This window comes from Melozone crissalis, unplaced genomic scaffold (genome assembly GCF_028551555.1).
Source record: "Melozone crissalis strain CALT ecotype California unplaced genomic scaffold, PUWL_Pcris_2 ptg000096l_1, whole genome shotgun sequence".
Lineage (NCBI taxonomy): Eukaryota > Metazoa > Chordata > Aves > Passeriformes > Passerellidae > Melozone > Melozone crissalis.
In genome coordinates, this window is record NW_026535873.1 from 1,841,314 (window position 1) to 1,860,453 (window position 19,140).

Consider the following 19,140-nt stretch of genomic DNA (forward strand, 5'->3'; position numbering starts at 1 on the left):
GGTGTGTCTGCCAATGCCTGCAGGAGGAAGGGCCTGATGGAGCTGCTGTTGGACATTTGCTGTGGCTGGCCATGAGGACCTGTTCATGGACAAAAGGACAGTGAAGTGTTAGGGGAGATATTTGTAACCAAAATCAAAGCCATTTCCCGTACACCCTCCTCTGTAACACACATGGATTATTTTAATTGTCAATTAATTCTGCGTTTAAGAGTTCTGAGGTTTTCTGATTGAGCTCCCCCCATTTGTCTCCTGGTATTCTTGGATATCAGAAACCCTCTACATTGTTTCTGCACTCAGGGAGAACAGAGAAAGTTCTGTGAGACAAAATAATGAGAGGACATGGTCTCTCATTCGGACCTATTCAGAGTTTCTCTGGGCTTTAACCTTTCTCTGGTGGAGAGTGATCATCTTCCCATGTTTTCCCTAAAATGTCACCAGGTACTGCTGAGAAGAGATGGATCCACCACAGCCCAGCTCCACATTTGTAGCCAAGGACTCAGGTTGCTCATTTCACCAACCCAGCAGCATTTTCAGTGTCATAATACCTCTGCCTCTCCCCAGCAATCTTATAACTCAGAGATGCTCCAGGACAGGTTTGCATCCTGGATTGGAGCTTCCAGCTTGGACTGAAATCTCAGAGACTCCCAAGTGTCCTTATGATGGCATTGGATGAAGGGAGATGCAGCTCCTTCCCTGGCTGCCCTGACAGCATTGCCCAGAGCCGGGCACTGGGGACAGCGTCACACTGAGCCAGCTGTGCCCCCTCCAGAGCCCCCAGGGCCAGGCAGCTGCTCCCAGCCCTGTGCTCTGCAGAGGGAACTGGGCCCGGGGCTGCAGAGCTGCCCCACGGCTCTGCTGCAGCACTGTCTGCACAGGAGGGGCTGCACGCCTTGGAGCCCTGGCCCTGAGGGCAGAGGCTGGGCTGGGGCACAGGAGGGAGGGGACTTGTTCAGAGGGAGGGGCTGCACTGGAGGGGGTCCTGTGGGCATCTCTAAACTCTCCCTGCCACAGCATTGCTGGGGTTTTTTTTCTCTCATTGCCCAATCTTCTCTCTGCTTGCTGGAGATTTCCCTCCTGCAGCTGTTTCCCTGTGCCTGATCTCTCCTGCCAGCACTCACAGACGCCAAATCTCTGTGTCCTCTCCTTGGCCCTACAGAACCCTGCCTGTTTGCAGGGCACGGGCTGGGGCAGGTTCTGATTGCAGATGGGACATAGGACAGCTCAGACTGAGCCTGATGGGTCCAGCAAAGGGGATGCTGGTGCTGTCCATGGGCAGAGTGGCTTCAAGCACATTAGAGATCTCATGTGAACCTTTTGATCTCTAAAAGTAACACTTCAGATGTCTCAGACACTTGTAAAATTTCATAATAAATAATTCATAATCAATGTTTAATATTAATCCCTACGCTCCCTGCCATTCTCCAGTATTAGGAAACTGACTACAAAGTCTTTGGAAATGTCCTAATTTTTAATAAAATCCTTGTATTGGAAATATATTATGACTGACTAGCATTCCTCAGCATGTCAAAACTTCATGGCATTTCACCTCCCCTGCACCAGAAATATTCAGAGTTTTACTAACAGAGTCTGGAGGCATTGGGATGTTCCAGGTTTAGGAGATGGCTCCAGGAGCTGCAGCTGCATTGTCCTGCAGCCAGAGGTTCCTGTGTCAAGCGCTGGCAGTGATTGTGCCCCAGGCACTTCTCAGCACCTTCCCAGCCCTGACTGATTGAAGCTCTCTGTGCCTCTGTGCTGCGCCCAGGGTGGCTGTAGGCAGCGCCCCAGCCCTGCAGGGCTGGAAGAGCAGCTGCTCCTCAGCAGAAATGTCTTTATGAAGCTCTTCTTGGTTTGCAAGGAGCTGCCTCTGGGCCAGGAGCCCAGCCCAACTCATCAGCACAGACACAGGACAAGGACTTTAATGACCCTCTTGGGGCTTTGGAGTTGTTTACAGCAGACTCAGTCCCTGAGAAAGTGTTCAGAAAACTTCTCAAGAACTCAAACTTAAATTGGAAGTGTGAAGTTTCTTGAAGTTTTAATGGGTCCCACTGAGGGACACAACTGAGAAAGTGTCCCCAGGTTCCAGTTAGAGCAGAACACTGGAGGCAGTGATGACAGCTGGGGACAAACAAGGCAAAGGTGTCTCTGGTGCTGAGCAAAGCTGGATGTGTTTGAGGAATGCAAAGGGCCAAGGCCTGAGCCCCAGCCCCTGGCCAGGCAGATGCTGTCCCTCCCTCCTTGCTCAGGGCTCTTGCCGGGCTGGGCACTGGCATGTGGGGATGTGCAATGGCAAGGGCAGGAGCATGGGGCGGCCCCTGCCAGGCTGCTGAGCAGGGGCAAGAAGGCAATGAGGCCCCAGGCCTGCAAGGGTCACTTGTCTCCTGCTCCCACCTCAGGCCCAGGCCCAGCAGCCATGGCCAAAATGCTGCCCAAGGTGGCTCTGGCAGGGCTGTCTTGCAGCTGCTGCACATGCCTGTGCCCTGTGCAGTCCAGGCTGTGCTACGCTGTCCCTGCCCTGCGCCTCTGTCCCTGCAGGCTATCGGCATCCCCCGGCTGCCCCACCTGGCTGGGCCCTTCCTTTGCTGCCAGCTTTGCCTCCTGCCTGCCTCTGTCTGCCCACACAAAGCCTGGGGCTGACCCAGGCTCCTTCTGGCGGATGTGTTGCACCCCAGCCCTGCCCTGGGAGGGAAATTTCTTTCTCTTTGGGTCCTGTCTGGCCCTCCCTACCTGTCCTTTCCATTAATTCCTTCTTTCTCTGTCTGTTCTCTACTATGTCAAAAGGAGCCACCATCTCTGAAACCACCCTTCAATCCCTCCCAAGGCTGTCCTCTGCTGTCCTCAGTCTCCACCCCACTGAGCACAGAGCCCCTTTGTCCCTATATTGTGCTCATGTGCTTGAGGCCTCCAAACCCCATCTTGGGGGGTCCTTCAACCCTCTCCAAGGTGTTGGCAAATGAAAACATTCTGCTCATAATCTAAGAAAATCACCTTAGGACAAGACCAGTCAGACCTTTGTGTCCTGGCTACTTTTGCTTTGGAGCAATCCTTGGATAGATGGAATTTTTTAAGCCAAATTTCAGTTTTGCCCATGGGCACTTTGATGTGAACAACGATTCTCTTCCATTGGAAGGAAAATAGAGGCCCGGTGTTTCAGGAGCAGATCTGCAGCAGCCACCAAGGGCCAAGGTGAGCCAGGCCTTTCTGGAATTGCAGCTTTTGGCTGAGAGAAATCCTTGGATACACATAATTTGGGACATAGAATACAAGTTTTGGCCACTGGTCCCTTGATGAAAAGGCCGTTTCTTTTCCATCTGAAGGAAAGCAGAGAGCCCCAGGGTTTGATGGTAGATGAGAAGCAGCCCCTGGGAGGCCAAGCCAGCCAGACTCGTCTCTTCTGGCAGCTTTTGCTTGGTAGCTATCCTTGGATATATGAAATTTAGGGGCCAAATTTCAAATTTGGCCACGGCCCCTGGATGAGGAGACTGTTCTATTTCCATCACAAGAAAGGCAGAAAGCCCTAGTGTTTCAGGTGTAGATGACAGGTGGCCATCAGAGCCCACAGCGCCAGCCAGAGCTGGCAGGTTTTGTCTGGGAGAAACCCTTCATATAGTGAATATTTTACAAGGAGTAGCAATTCTGGCCATGGAGGAATAAGAAGATTCTTTTCCATAGGAAGGAAAGCACAGAACCCCAGTGCTTCAGGGGCTGATGAACTGCAGGCAGCAGAGACCAAGGCCAGCCAGACCTGTCTGTAATGGAAGCTTTTGTGTAGGGGCAATAATTGGATATAGGACTTTTTGTGGTGGAAACCCAGTTTCAGCCATGGGCACCTGGTGAAGGATGGTTCTTTTCCCTTAGGATGGAAAGCACGGAGCCCCAGTGTTTCAGGGCAGAATTCAGGCAACCACCAGAAGCCAAGGCCAGCCAGACCTGTCTGTACTGGGAGATCTTGTCTGGGAGAAAAAACCCTTGAATGTAACAATTTTGGAGTACAAGTACCAGTTTTGGCCATGGGTGCCTGTGCAGGAGGGACAATTCTTTTCCATAGGAAGGGAAGCACAGAGCCTCAGTGTTGGAAGGCAGGTGAGACCCAGCCCTCAGGAAGACAAGGTCAGCCAGACGTGTTGTAATGGCAGCTTTTATGTGGGAGAAATTCCTGGATATTGGGAATTTTGGAGGGGGAATCCCATTTTGGCCATGGATGCTTGAATGAGAAGGGCAGTTCTTTTCCAGTTGAAGGAAAGCCCAGAGCCCCAGGGTTTCAGGGCTACATGAGAAGAGACCCTCGACATGCCAAGGGCAGTTGGACCAGTCAGGCCAAGCCAACCAGACCTGTTCACTGTTCCCTTGTTTCCATGGAACCCTGCAGTGTCCCAGTGGTGGTGTCATATTGGATCCTTGGTTCCATCAGGCCCAAATGTGTCACACTGGCCTCTTGTTTCCATGGGGCTCCACAGTGTCACAATGGTCCCTGGCTTCCATGAAGCCTTGCAGTGTCACAGGGGTCTCCTTGGTGCCTCAGTGTCACAATGGACCCTTGGTTCCATGGGAATTCACAATGTCAGAAGAGTCTCCTTGGTTCCATGAGGCCCTGCAGAGCCCCTTGATTCAACGAGGCCTCCAAGTGTCATCTTGGCCTCCAGGATTCCATGAAGCCCCACAATGTCCCAATGGACCTTTGGTTCCATGGGGTCCTGCACTGTTCCATGAATCCTTAGTTTGATGGGGCCCTGCAGTGTCAGAATGGCCTCCTTGGTTCCATGGTGCCACACAGTGTGACAACAGCTCCTTGGACTGCCAAAACTCTACAGTGACACAATGGTTCCTTGCTTCCATGAGGCCTGTAGTGTTGCAATGGTCTCCATGATTCCATAAGGCCTGGCAGTGTAACAACAGACCGTACTTTCACTGAGCCCCACAGTGTCACTATGGTCCCTTTGGCTCCACAAGGCTCTGAAGTGCCACAATGGCCGTTTGGTTTCACAAGGCCTCCAAGTGTAAAAATGGCCTTCATAGTTCCATGAGGCCCTGCTTCATCACAATGGGCCTTTGATTCCATGATGCCCAGAGTGTCACAATGGTATCCTTGGTTCCAAGGTGTCAGAATGGATCCTTCATCCCATGGACACCCACAGTGTTCACTGCAGTGCCCTTGATTCCACCAGGCCCTGCCATGCTCTAATGGCCTCTTGGTTCCAGTGATTCCAAAGTGTCAGAACAGTCTCCATTGTTCCATGAGGCCCCGCAATGTCACTGTGCTCCCCTTGGTTCCACAGAGCCCCACAGTGGAACAATGGACTCTTGGTTCCATGAGGTTCCTCAGTCCCAATGGTGTCCTTGGATCTGCAGTGTCACAGTGGCCCCTTGGCTCCATGTGGCCACACTGTGTCACAATGGCTCATGGTTCCATGAGGCCACACAGTTTAACAAGGGACCCTTGGTTCCATCTGGTCTTGCTGTGTCACAATGGACTTGTGGTTCCATGAGCTCTCATACTGCCCTTGGTTCTGCAGTGTCACCATGGACCCTTTGTTTAATGAGGTTCCGCAGCAGAACACGGTCACCTTGGCTCTGTGAGGTTCTGCAGTGTCACAATGGACCCATGGTTCCACCAGGCCTTGCTGTGTCATAATGGCCCCTTGGTTCCAAGAGGTTTCTCAGGGTCACAATGGTCTCCTTTTATCCGCAGTGTCACAGTGGCCCCTTGGCTCCATTGTGGCCCCAATGTGCCAAAATGGATTTTGGTTCCATGGGGTTCTGCTGTGTCACCATGGACCCTTTGTTCCATGAGTTTGCACAGTATCACAGCTGACTCCTTGGGTTCTTTGAGGAACCACAGACACCAAATCTCTGAAATATCAGAATAGGGCTCCTGAACACTCATTTGCTATTTCAGAATGAATCATTTATTCAGGCCTAAGGTCCAACATGGGATAACTCCTAACCTTACTTGGACATGTAATTCTACCAGTGTGTTGCATATACACAGACGCTAAATGGGAATTACAATTTACCCATTTCCATGAAACCCACCCCAAGTTCCCATATTCACTCTTTGTTTTCTCTATCCCTGCACCCTTGTGCCAGATTTCTTCTTCTCTTCCAACCATCCTTGCTGGGAAAGCAGCCCCTGCATGCCTTGTTCCTGTGCTGGAAGTTCACAGGCAGGGGAAAAATGGAATGAACCCTTTTGGTATCAGCCCCAGGCTTTGTGTGGGCAGGCAGAGGCAGGCAGGAGGCAAAGCTGGCAGCAAAGGAAGGGCCCAGCCAGGTGGGGCAGCCAGGGGATGCCGACAGCCTGCAGGGACAGAGGCGCAGGGCAGGGACACCGTGGGACAGCCTGGGCTGCACAGGGCACAGGCATGTGCAGCAGCTGCAAGACAGCCCTGCCAGAGCCAACTTGGGCAGCACTTTGGCCATGGCTGCTGGGCCTGGGCCTGAGGCAGGAGGAGGAGACAAGTGACCCTTGCAGGCCTGGGGCCTCATTGCCTCCTTGTCCCTGCTCAGCAGCCTGGCAGGGGCCGCCCCATGCTCCTGCCCTTGCCATTGCACATCCCCACATGCCAGTGCCCAGCCCGGCAAGAGCCCTGAGCAAGGAGGGAGGGACAGCATCTGCCTGGCCAGGGGCTGGGGCTCAGGCCTTGGCTCTTTGCACTCCTCAAACACATCCAGCTTTGCTCAGCACCAGAGACACCTTGGCCTTGTTTGTCCCCAGCTGTCATCACGGCCTCCAGTGTTCTGCTCTAACTGGAACGTGGGGACACTTTTTCTGTCATGTCCCGCAGTGGGACCCATTAAAACTTTATAAAACTTCAGAGTTTCAATTTAACTTTGAGTTCTTGAGATGTTTTTTGAAGACACTCTCAGTCACTGAGTCTGATGTAAACAACATCAAAGTCCTGTGAGAATTATTAAAGTTTTCCTAATGCAGTTATGGAGAAAGATTTCAAAGAACTTGGAAGAAATACACGTTTCTATTTTAAAGGATGTATTTTGTTTTATTTCTCTTTAGAGCAGAGGTGATTGCAGTATTCTGTGATTGATATTTACCCAGGGTCTCTCCTCAGCAGCTCTGGCCTGCTCACAGAAGCTGTGCCTGGAGCTCTGACCCAGTGGGGACAACCTTGCTCCACATTGCCCAGCCCCATCCTGTCTGTCCTCACTCCCCTGGTGTGGTAGACAGGGAAAGGTGCTGCGGAAGATCTCGTGATGTCACAGAAAGCCAGGACCCTCTGATCCCCTTAGATAAGACCATCTGCTTCCCGTAGATAAGAAACTAACATAGGAAGGTAGCCTCCCTTAACCAAATTCCAGTAACTTTCCATCCTCTACCCAGTAACAGTCCACCCTTTTACTAACCATAGATGGTAAAGACAGACCCACGCTGACGTAGAGACCCCTTAGACTATAAAAACCCAAGAGATGAGATAATAAACGCCTTTTGACCGTCCATCACATTGATGTCGGCATGTGTCATTGGCCCGAGTGGCCCTGGTGAGTGGGCCGCCGTGCTGTTCCTCTGAACCAGGTCGCCTGCCTTGCTGCAGAAGGCAACACCCTGGTGCCGAGACCCGGGAAAGCTGCAGTGCCCGGGGAATGGGAATTCTCCTGGTCAGAGGGCGGCGGCTGTAGCGGCGGGTCCGACTACAGCGGGAGGGACGCCTCCGGACCAGCGTGGACCATGGAATCCACAGTGAAGGTCGTAAGTGAGGCTCATGAGCAATGGGGAATTAAAGGTGAGCTCAGGAACTCTAATCTTGCTATTGCAAGGCTCCTAGAGCTGGGGACAATCGAACGTCCGGTAGATATATTATATTGGGAAGCGCGGGAGAAGTGCACTGCCGCCTCAGCAAAGGACTCTAAGTCCGCAGGCAGTGGTAAAAAACCTCAGAACGCGGGGGAAAGTAGAAGAGGCCCCACGCGAGACGTTAGAAGAACAGGAGACGCGGGAAGCCGCGTGTACAGGTTTATTAGCTACACCAAAGCTGGGGGTGGGGGCCGCGACACAAACCGCCTCTGAGAGCGATCGGATTGACGGCGGGAACATGCGGGGGCCGGGCGTGTTCCACCCCTTCCCGAGCCCGAGCCCAGACCCCCCGGAGCCCCCAGGAGACCCCCCAGAGCCCCTAGGGGACCCCCCGACCTTCCCACGGAGCCTGCCGGGTCCTAGCCCCCCCGCGGAACCATCTGAAAAAACCGCGGTTTCTCTATCCGTCCCTTCCCCGCCGGTTGCCGATCCAGCACAAGAGGCAGAGCAGCGCGCGCGATGCTTCTGGCAGGGACCCGCGGAGAAGGCGCGGAAAGCGGCCGGATGGTCAGACCCCATAGGGATCGGTAAAAACTCGCCCCCGCCATGTGCTTTTAAAAATGGCGCCGAACCACATGGTGAGGGCGGAAAGGAGGAGGCGGGGGGCGGAAATGCGATCAGCCTGCTTAACAACGCATGCGCGGGCGAGCGGGTAGGGGGGGCGGTCCCCGCAGTAGAGTGCCAGACCAACCAGAGCACTCTATTCAAATTAGGTCCTTATAGGGCAAGGACCTCCCCCGGCAGGAGGCGGGGGGACCCCAGGGGGAGGGAGCGGCACACCCCCAAAGGGAGGAGCGGGGTCAGAGCCGCACAAAACGGCACGGAGCGCCGGAAGTGTACCGGCAGTCAGCTTCCGGCTCAGAGTCAAGTAACAGCTGCTCAGACAGCTCGGGAGAGCCGACTGAGCCCGGCTGGGACTCAGAAACCGAGAGAGCAGAATTAATGCGGTTTTGAGCGAAACCGAATAAAGCTTCAAACAATATCGGGAAACAATCGCAACACAAACTCACTGATTGGGGAAAAATAAAACCAGCCTGTGGGGACCGGGCACCGGCAGCCTCCATGTACGCTTTCCCGGGGGGGGTTGCTGGAGCGCAGGGGAACCAACAAAGGGCATATACCCCAGTTAACCCAAAAGAAGTCAAAGAGATTTCAGAAATAGGGATCAACTCAGCTGTAGTACCCACTCCTGAGGACGACCTTTCTAGCAATAACCATCTGCTCACTTTTGATATTACGCAAATAAGCCGCACGCTTTTTGATGGGGCGGGGCGGATAGTATTTAAGCAGGAATGGCAAGACGACCGTGTTAGCCCAGGCTTCTGGGGAAGGGCATCAACTCAGCGAGCTGTCCCCAGCCGGCACAGCTTTCCCTGGCAGCACCCCCACTCCAAGCACGCCCGAGAGGGACCTGTCAGAGCTGCGGGAAGACGCCTCGCTAGGGACTGTAGATCCTGGCCCCGGGGAAACAGGAGAGGGAGGGGGCGCGCGGGCCACACTCAGCCTCCTCCCGCTGCAAATGCGAGACGGCCCAGCTACAGCAACCCCCAGTGGGGCAGGGGATCCTCATACCCCATGTCCCCACAGGGAGCAGTCAATTTTGCAGAATTCTCCACCCCTGTTAGGAAAGGACGTCCTTTCCGTGCTCGGATTTTGGATCACAAATTTACCACGAGGGCCACTGCTGTACACCCCCCGCTGCCAATCAAATTGACTTGGAAATCAACAGACCCTGTATGGGTTGAGCAGAGGCCCCTGACAGAGCCTCGAATGGCAGCCTTGCTGGAACTGGTCGATCGAGAACTGCAAAAGGGTCACATAGAACCCTCCACCAGCCCTTGGAACACCCTGGTATTTGTGGTCCCCAAAAGGTCCGGACAAGGCTATCGTCTCGTCCACGACCTGAGAGAAGTGAACAAGACGATCCGACCAATGGGTCCAGTCCAGACACTGCTACCCACGAACTCAGCCATCCCCACAGGGCAGCCGTGTGCAGTACTGGACATCAAGGACTGCTTCTTTTCAATACCCCTGCACCCTGAGGACAGAGAGCAATTCGCCTTTTCCGTGGCGTTTCGAAACGGCGAGCGGCCCAACCTTCGCTTCCAATGGAGAGTACTTCCGCAAGGCCTGGTCGACAGCCAGACCATATGCCAAATCACCGTGGACAAAGCACTGACGCCAGTCCGACACTCCTACCCCACCGCAACCATCATCCAGTACAAGGACGACATGCTGGTCGCAGCACAATCGACAAGTCAAGTGGATCACCTGGTGACCACAGTCACGGAAACCCTTCAAGCCAACGGCTTCGAGATCTCGAGCGCAAAGATCAAGAGAGGACCCTGCGTGACCTTCCTGGGAGTAGGCATCACAAGCTCCCACGTGACGCCCCCCGAGATGAAGATCAACCGAGACATCGAGACGCTCCACGACATGCAACGCCTGGTGGGATCGCTGCAGTGGCTTTGCAACATCGTCCAGATTCCTCCCGAGGTCATGGACCCTCTGTACGACCTCCTGAAAGGAAAGCACCCCTGGGATCCCAAGGAGCTGACACCGCAAGCAAAGAGCTCCCTCGACTTCATCGAAAACCAAATGTCCACTGGCACGCTTGCCAGGTGGAACCCAGCCATGCCACTGGACCTGTACGTCCACTTTACACCGAAGGGGGGAGTGGGAGTGAAATAAACAAAAGGGCCAGGAGACTTCTTCTCCTTTTTCAATGCCTTTATTAAAAGTGATCAGCTCAGGATTGGGTGGCTCGACGGGTCTGCAGTCTCCGTCGTCTCTCCCAAAGCGACTCAGAGCAGGAGGATATGCACAGCTCTGTCCGCAAGGGGCAGAGCTGGGGATCAAGTCCTCGTGGGAGCCTTTAGGGCCTGCTGATCCCGTCAGATGGTACCTTTGCCGGCTCAGTCAGCCTCGTCTCACTGCCGGGGTCGTCTCTCTTGGTCAGGGCGAGAGGCTCTGAAGGTGTTTTGCATCTCTGCAGGTTCAGCATTCGGCTCTTCACGTCTAGACATCACTCTAGTCTCTCAACTCTTAGGTGGCTCGTTGTTTTGGGGTTTTCTCCGTACACCGGGGGACCCATGCTGCATTGTGGTCTTGGAGTCACTTTGCATAGCCCCCCCCACCTTCTCAGGTCTCTTCTACTGTTCGGGAAGGTTCCCACCCTTCTGGGAAAGGTACAACTTAGCCTCGGGCGAGGCTCTGCTGATACAAAAGGAGCGATTAGCCACAACGACTCGTGATTACAATAACAAAACACAAAGAACTTCAGCAGCTACCCGTGGTCTGGCTGCTTTTTGTAACTTTTTCTCACAAAAAAATATTACCCGAATTTTTGTTCATAACAGTCCCCCCTCTTTTGCTTTGATCGAGCTTAAATTCTAAGCTCGCATCAACTCACAATTTTTTTTTTGTTTTGAATCTACTATAAATCTCTTGTGCACTTTGGTAATCATGGTTACTAAACCTTGTTACTTTCCTTGGTTTCTTCAGGTTGGTCTGCACGGCAAGTACTATTCTACTAAAACAGATAAATAAGCATAGTAAAAAAACCAATCCTCCAAGTACACACACAGTGAGAAAAACTACCTTTTCCCATACATCCTTTTTGAAAATCTCCAGGTTCTCCCACCCACTGGAATCAAGTGTAGGAGTTTGTTCTTCATTATTTACACATGCTAATCTTTTTATTTCGTTTGAAATGTTCCTAATAATTGAATTCTTTATTTTTAATACTGCCTGGAGCCGGATTAATTTGTTTAACATAGATATTGAGATCTCAATTTGGCTTTTACAATTTTGGATTTTCTCAATTTCTATTTCACTTTCCCGGTTCTGTTTATTTTCTCCCAAATCATTATATATAGGAACTCCCAAACTTGATCCAGTTTCTTTGGGTAATAAGAGAATTGGTTTTATCGCTCTAGCAATGCAGTTGCCAGATGAGATCAAACTTAGGGATTTTGGGCTCCCCTGAAATGTGTTCCAAAAGGGGTTGATCTCCTTTCCAGTACACTTATATAAATACTTGTAACAAACAATTTTTCTTACCATTTTCACCATTTCTTTACTTTTTACTAGATCTGCTGAGCTTGTTTCAGCAGCATCACATTCAAAGCACAACCAGGCTTCCCCTACAGTACACTCTCTTAGGAGTGGCTGCCCAAAAGTGGCAGTATTGTATGCTATCCAATACACTCTCTTATTTTTCTGATAAAGGACCAATTGGGAGGGGTTAACACGATCAGGGTCAGAACTGATGTGGACTCTCGACAAGGAGCTCACTTCCTCCGCACAGAGAAGTTGGTAGCATTCACTGCACCGCTCAGCTGGGCTTCCCAGAGCACCACCAGCAATCAGAGCCATCAGTACTACCCTTCCCAAGAGTCCGGTATGGGTCATCTTGCAGAGCCTGCCCACCCGGCCTTGCCTCTTGGGGAATTTTACTGAGGAAAAGCTTCCAAGCTCTTTAGAGTCCCTTCTACCCGCTTCTCTGGTTAAACCCCTCTTGGTCTGTTCCCTACCAATTTTGGTTTCCCCTCCCAGGGGAGTGTTCTGTGGAGGAGTAACCTGGAGTTTTTTTGAAATAAATTGGGGAACTTAACTAGAATTTCTTATTTACAGTCTTAAACTTTTTACCAACATAGTTTACACAAAACAGTTTTGAAACATTTTAAGCAATATTAGAACTCTTGATACCAATTTTTTCCCACACAGTTCAGTCTATTTGACTCTTCCTTCTGAGAGTCAACTTTAAATCTTTTGGTCTTTTTACCACAGTATACTCAGGTGATTTAGTTTGTGAAGCAGATGAATCCTTGTCCAGTGCCCAGAGGTGAGTGGTGTGGACTCTGGCCCAATGCTAGAGGGAAAAACTGGGAGTCTGGCCCAATGTTAGAAGGAGAAAGGGGTGGAGTCCGGTCCAATGCCAGAGGAAAAAAACCCTGATGTTTAATCCTGGTCCAATGCCAGGGGTGAGAGTGATGTGAGTCCAACCTTTTTCCTTTTGGTCTGCACAGTCGAATTAGTAATGAAGAATACCTGAAACAGGCTTTCAAACACAGGCATTAATAGTCTGCTATTTAATGATTTTATCAAAACTCAGTTTCTCTGTTTAATGTTATTGGTTCTCTCATCAACTTCTACATACTCTGTATTTTGCAAGGAGTTGTATTTCTCAGCTAACTTAACTCCCAAAGTACTTTTATTTTCTTATATCTCTGTGTATTTAATTCACTGGTTTTCTGTTCTATTTTTCAAGATCTTATTTATCTCTTGCTTCTGTTTCTTACTTTCACTTAGAGCCTAAATATTTCTTTCAACCCCTTACACTTAAATTTTTGGGGTTTTTTTCTTACACCATTCTTCTACACAATACACTTCTCTCTAAGGAAATGTGGTAAAACTTATAATGCACAATCTACATTACTTCTATTCTAATTTGTCTATATTCACTCTCACACATTCTTTCACACCCTCAAGACACAAACTGGATCATTATTGCTAGAAAATCACAGGTCCCTGTAGCCCCCTCTCCCCCTGGGGTTGGCCCACAGGTCTCAGTATCCCTGGGCCTCTTGGAAGGGCCCTGACTCTGGTTGCCTCTGGTGCACATTCACCAGTGAGGCTGTCTGTGTGTCACTCACGCTCTTACAGCTACGGCTCCCTCACACACCTGAGGAGCACTAGTCTCGTTTGCAGGTCACACATACACACACACACTTCCACTGCCCCCTTCCCACCTGCCCAGGAAGTTGAGGCTGACTTTGCTTGTGACTCACTCTCATACACACAACAAGACAACAAAAAAGGTACCTTTTACTTTCACATCACTTATTACAAGCTAAGTATTACTCGCCAGTTTTGGTGCTATTGGATATCCTTTCTATCTAGCTGGTTTTTTGTCTAACTTCGGATGTTACTTTGTTGAGACAGGACTTATCTGCTCCTGTATCTACTCAAAAATTCAAATTCTTCATTTAGGGGTCCCACCTCAAAGTTTACCAAGGGGCTCTTCTAGATTTTGCATCGGGTCCCCTAAAGTGTAAAGCCCCTGACCCTCTAATCGTCACCTTTAAGGATCTTCCCTAAATTATCTTGGTCCCTGGCTATTGCCGCATCGAGACTAAGCTTTCTAGAAAACCTCCTGACGTGTCCTGGCTCCCCACAGTAATAACAATGTCGTTCTCTCAAAGAGCCTTGAGGTTTCTCCATCCCTCTTGCACCTGACAGTACTGACCTATCCTTGCCTCCTCCTGGTGGTGGACCCGCCCACCCTGCACTTTCTCTAGCTGCAGCCACCATGATCTTAGCCTTGGCCTTTGCTTTTTCTTCCTCCCTCCTTAAATACACCTTCAATGCCTCTCTTAATAACTCATTAATGTCCTTCTCTTGCCAATCTTCCATCTTCTCCAGTTTTCTCCTTATATCAGGCCAAGATTTGGTAACAAATTGGACTTTTAGCAGCATTTGACCTTCTGGGGTGTCTGTGTCTATTTTAGAGTACAACTGGAAGTTCCGCCTTAGGCGATTTAGCCAAGCAGCAGGAGCTTCATCCTTCTCTTGTGCACCCTCAAATGCCAATTGGGTGTTAGTTCCTTTGGGAACTGACTCTTTGATCCCCCGTATCATCAAAGACCTATATTCCCTCTTGGCCTTCCTCCCCTCCTCCTGGTTAGGGTTCCAGCTGGGCTCCGTTAGCGGCAATTTCTGTTCACCTGTTGGCACCTGGGGTCCTGGACTGTTATCTTTCTCCCATATTCTTATGCCAGCCGCCCTTATCATCTGGACCTCTTCTGGGGAAAATAATATACTCAGGATGCAATTCATCTCCCCCCAAGTGTAGATATTTGGACCTAGAAATTGTTCCACTTGGTTGGCTATGCCCACTGGGTCTTCAACTAAATGCCCCAACTCTTTCTTGAATCCTCTCACCTCAGAAGCAGTTAGGGGAGCATTCACAAAGCCAACACTTCCCGCTACTCCTCCCATAGGAACCTCTCTGAGGGGAAAGAGTCTCTCTGCCTTGGAGGTCTTGGATCTGGTGCTACAGTATGGCCCATCTTCAGATGCCAAACTACTTTGAGGGATCTCTGGGTGCCCGTGAACATTCTGCCCATCAGCAGGTGTATTTGCTGATGGCTGTTTATCGGGCAAGGAGGCATGTGTGCCCCAACTAGGAGGAGGAAAAGGGGCAGCAATAGGAGGGGGAGAAGAGCCCGAGTGTGTATTAAGCGGAGCTGGAGAAGGGGTAGAGAATACAGCAGGTGGAGTAGGCGCTTGTGGTGATGCAGAAGGATCTGGAGGAGCTGAAGGGGGCGGTGAGGGAGTGGTTGGAGGAGATACTGGGTTTATCATAGCAGAAGCTGAAGAGGTAGAAGGAGGAGTTTGAGCAGGTGGTAGTGGGATGGCAGCCGGGGGAGGAACCGGACCTGCCATTTGAGGCGCTTGCAGAAGAGGATTATAAGGTGGAGGGGCAGAAGGAGGCAAATAATCAAGGGGGTCCCATCTTTTACTAGTTCTATCATCCCCTCCTTCATTCCCTTCTTTCTTCCTCTGTACCTTACAAATTCGCACCCCTTCATCCCCAACAGCGCTCTGTAACCAGCACGATACATACAGTAATTGCTCAGGATCAGTATCTCTTCGAGCTGTCAGATAATTATTTAATAGTTGGCACATCCACTTATCCTTTGTCCCACACCAAGGCCATCCCCCTTGCAGTTCTAATTCTGGCCAGACTTCCATACAATAATGGATCATTTTCACTTTATCTAATCCCTCCGTGGCCTCTATAGAATCCCATTTCACTAACAGTTCTCCTAAGGGACTACCGGGAGGTATGTCTCTCAGTCTCTTGCCGGTCTTTTTACTATTACAACATCCCATTTTTGCAGGTCTCTATAACAAAGTCTCAAAGGTGCCTCAACTGACCGGTAATTTCAAAAAAACCTTGTTTGAGGAGCTTCAGCCTCCTCCACTGAACTTCAAATTTCTGCCTGATGCTCAGGACTTTATACTGAAACAACTGCCCAATCTCTTGATTGCCCAACTTTCGTCAGGTCTTATATCTATCGGGACTTGAACACACGATGCCTCGGCCAAGAATCCGGGTCGTGCCTGACTCCCTCAGTCAGGAAAAACAACTGCCTGATTTTTAGTTTGCCTAACCCGCCAATTTTTAGGCTTCACCGTATCAGGACTTAAAAGCAAACCCCAGCCTCCTTTGCTGGGGTTTGTGCCTGACTCCCTTTGTCAGGGCTTACTTTGCCTGCAGGGCTTGCGAAAACACCCGAATCCTTCTCGGGACTGACAAATCTTACGCGAATCCTTCTCGAGACTTACAAAAGTGCCTGACCTCCCTTTGTCAGGACTTTGGGGTGCGTGCCACTCATACACAGTAATTCACTCCGCACGCCCGGAGTGGGGGGGGGCCCTTTATTCCCCCTTGGGAGACGGCTTCACTCACACTGAGTCCACTCGCTTCCCCCTGTTCCTGGCCGGGTTTCTCGCAAAAAACCGGAAACGCAGTACTGAGGGGTCCCACTCGCTTCGAAGGTCCGGCTGCCGGCCCTCGTCTCACTCATACACACATGCGCACGTCTCCCACTCCCGCCACCGAGTTTCTCACCAGTCCGGTGCTCCGGTGCTCCTCTGCGTCGCTGTCCTGAGCCGATCCCTGGTCCTAGTAGCCAGCTGTCCTCTGAAGATCCAAGATGTCCAGTCCTGAGTCCTCTTGCGGCGTGGCTATCCCGGACGAGCCCCCAGCTGAAATAAACAAAAGGGCCAGGAGACTTCTTCTCCTTTTTCAATGCCTTTATTAAAAGTGATCAGCTCAGGATTGGGTGGCTCGACGGGTCTGCAGTCTCCATCGTCTCTCCCAAAGCGACTCAGAGCAGGAGGATATGCGCAGCTCTGTCCGCAAGGGGCAGAGCTGGGGATCAAGTCCTCGTGGGAGCCTTTAGGGCCTGCTGATCCCGTCAGATGGTACCTTTGCCGGCTCAGTCAGCCTCGTCTCACTGCCGGGGTCGTCTCTCTTGGTCAGGGCGAGAGGCTCTGAAGGTGTTTTGCATCTCTGCAGGTTCAGCATTCGGCTCTTCACGTCTAGACATCACTCTAGTCTCTCAACTCTTAGGTGGCTCGTTGTTTTGGGGTTTTCTCCGTACACCGGGGGACCCATGCTGCATTGTGGTCTTGGAGTCACTTTGCATAGCCCCCCCCACCTTCTCAGGTCTCTTCTACTGTTCGGGAAGGTTCCCACCCTTCTGGGAAAGGTACAACTTAGCCTCGGGCGAGGCTCTGCTGATACAAAAGGAGCGATTAGCCACAACGACTCGTGATTACAATAACAAAACACAAAGAACTTCAGCAGCTACCCGTGGTCTGGCTGCTTTTTGTAACTTTTTCTCACAAAAAAATATTACCCGAATTTTTGTTCATAACAGGGAGCACTGGCCCAAGGACTTGCAGAAAAGGCCCGACCGATCCAATGGGTGGTCCTCGGAAGACCCGCTCGTGCATTTTCCCCAGGAATCGAGTGCATCGCTAGCCTCATCATGAAAGGCAGGAGACTCGCCTTGAAACACCTAGGGACGGAGCCGACAAGCATCCACCTTCCGTTTCGCAAGCAGCTGACCACGGAGCCAGCCGCAATATTGGAGCACCTGGCCCTTGCTCTCTCCGGCTTCGGAGGAGAAATCTCCTACTCCTCCAGACCACCCTGGACTCAGCTGCTGACCGGGGTCGACATGGACATGCCACCGAAGGTCAAGGACAGACCGCAGCCGGGACCAACGGTCTTCACAGACGCTTCCTCCACGACTTCAACCGCAGCAGCAGTGTTGCAGGCAGGAGAGGAATGGCACTGTGTCAAAGCGAATGACCCCACACTGTCAGTGCAACAGCTGGAGGCAGCAGCAGTGGTTTTGGCGTGCAGACTCTTCCAAGACGAACACCTCAACATTGTAACAGACTCCATATTCGTGGCAAGGCTCAGCCTAGCCATGGCAGGACCAGGAGTGTCAACATCAGCAGCAGCCCTAATGCTGGAAGAAGCACTCTCCTCGCGACAGGGCACCGTGTCAGTCATCCACATCAACAGCCACGACCCAGTCAAAGGTTACTTCCAGATCGGCAACGACAAAGCGGACGCCACAAGAAAAGGCGTTGGGACCTTGCAAAGAGCTTGTTAACTGCACGAGTCGCTCCACATCGGAGTCAAAGCACTGGCGAAGAGATGCGGAATCTCGACAACGGATGCAAGACATGTGGTGGCCACCTGCCCTCATTGCCAGAAGTCACCCCTTTGGACCTACGGAGTCAACCCGAGAGGTCTCAAGTCTTCAGAGATCTGGCAGTCGGACTTCACTTGGTGCGAACTGCTGAAGCCCCGAGCATGGCTTGCGGTGACAGTGGACACTTATAGCGGAACGATCGTAGCTACACAGCACCCCAAAACCAACTCCAAAGCCACAATTCAGCACTGGCTGACAGCCATGGCTTGGCTAGGTATCCCCAAGCAGATCAAAACGGACAACGGCTCCAATTTCACCTCCAAACAAGTACAGGAATTCGCCTCGAAATGGGGCATCATGTTAGTGCAAGGCATCCCACATAACAGTACCGGGCCGGCCATAGTTGAGAGAGCAAACCAGACCCTGAAAACAAAGATAGAAGTGTTGGCAAAAGCAGAAGGCTTTGCCAATGCCATTCCCCCAGGAGATCAAGCACGTATGCTGGCAACCGCTTTGCTGGCACTGAATCAATTCCCTAGGGGAGATGAAACAAACAGTCCTGTCCAAAAACACTGGGCCACTCGAACGCTAGAAGAGGGCCCACAGGTGGTAATCAGAAACGAGCTAGGCAAGGGGGAACGGGGTTGGAGGCTGATGCTCACGGGGTGAGGGTACGCAGCAGTCAAAAAGGACGGCGAAATCAGGTGGTGTCCACTTAAGTCGATTAAACCAGACCTTCATAGCGAGCAGAATGAGACTGACGAGAATTGCGGGTTTTTGTTCACAGGACACGAGACGTCCTCGTGACGCGTACATCCCGGTTCCAGACGAAAGAGACAGACCACCAAGCCGACAGGCAGCACCTGAGAGACCTGCACGGGTGAGACCCAAGCCCCAAGGGTGTTTCTGTGGGATTTTGCTGTTAGGGCTTGTTGCCAGAGGGCAAGCCAGCCCAGACCACTACCCCCATCAGCCCTTCAGGTGGGTCATGCAACACCTTAGTAGTGGCAAAGCGCTCAGACAAATCACCACACCGAACACCCCATCCTTCATGCTCCGCATCACCGACCGGTTTCCAGGACGGCCAAAGGT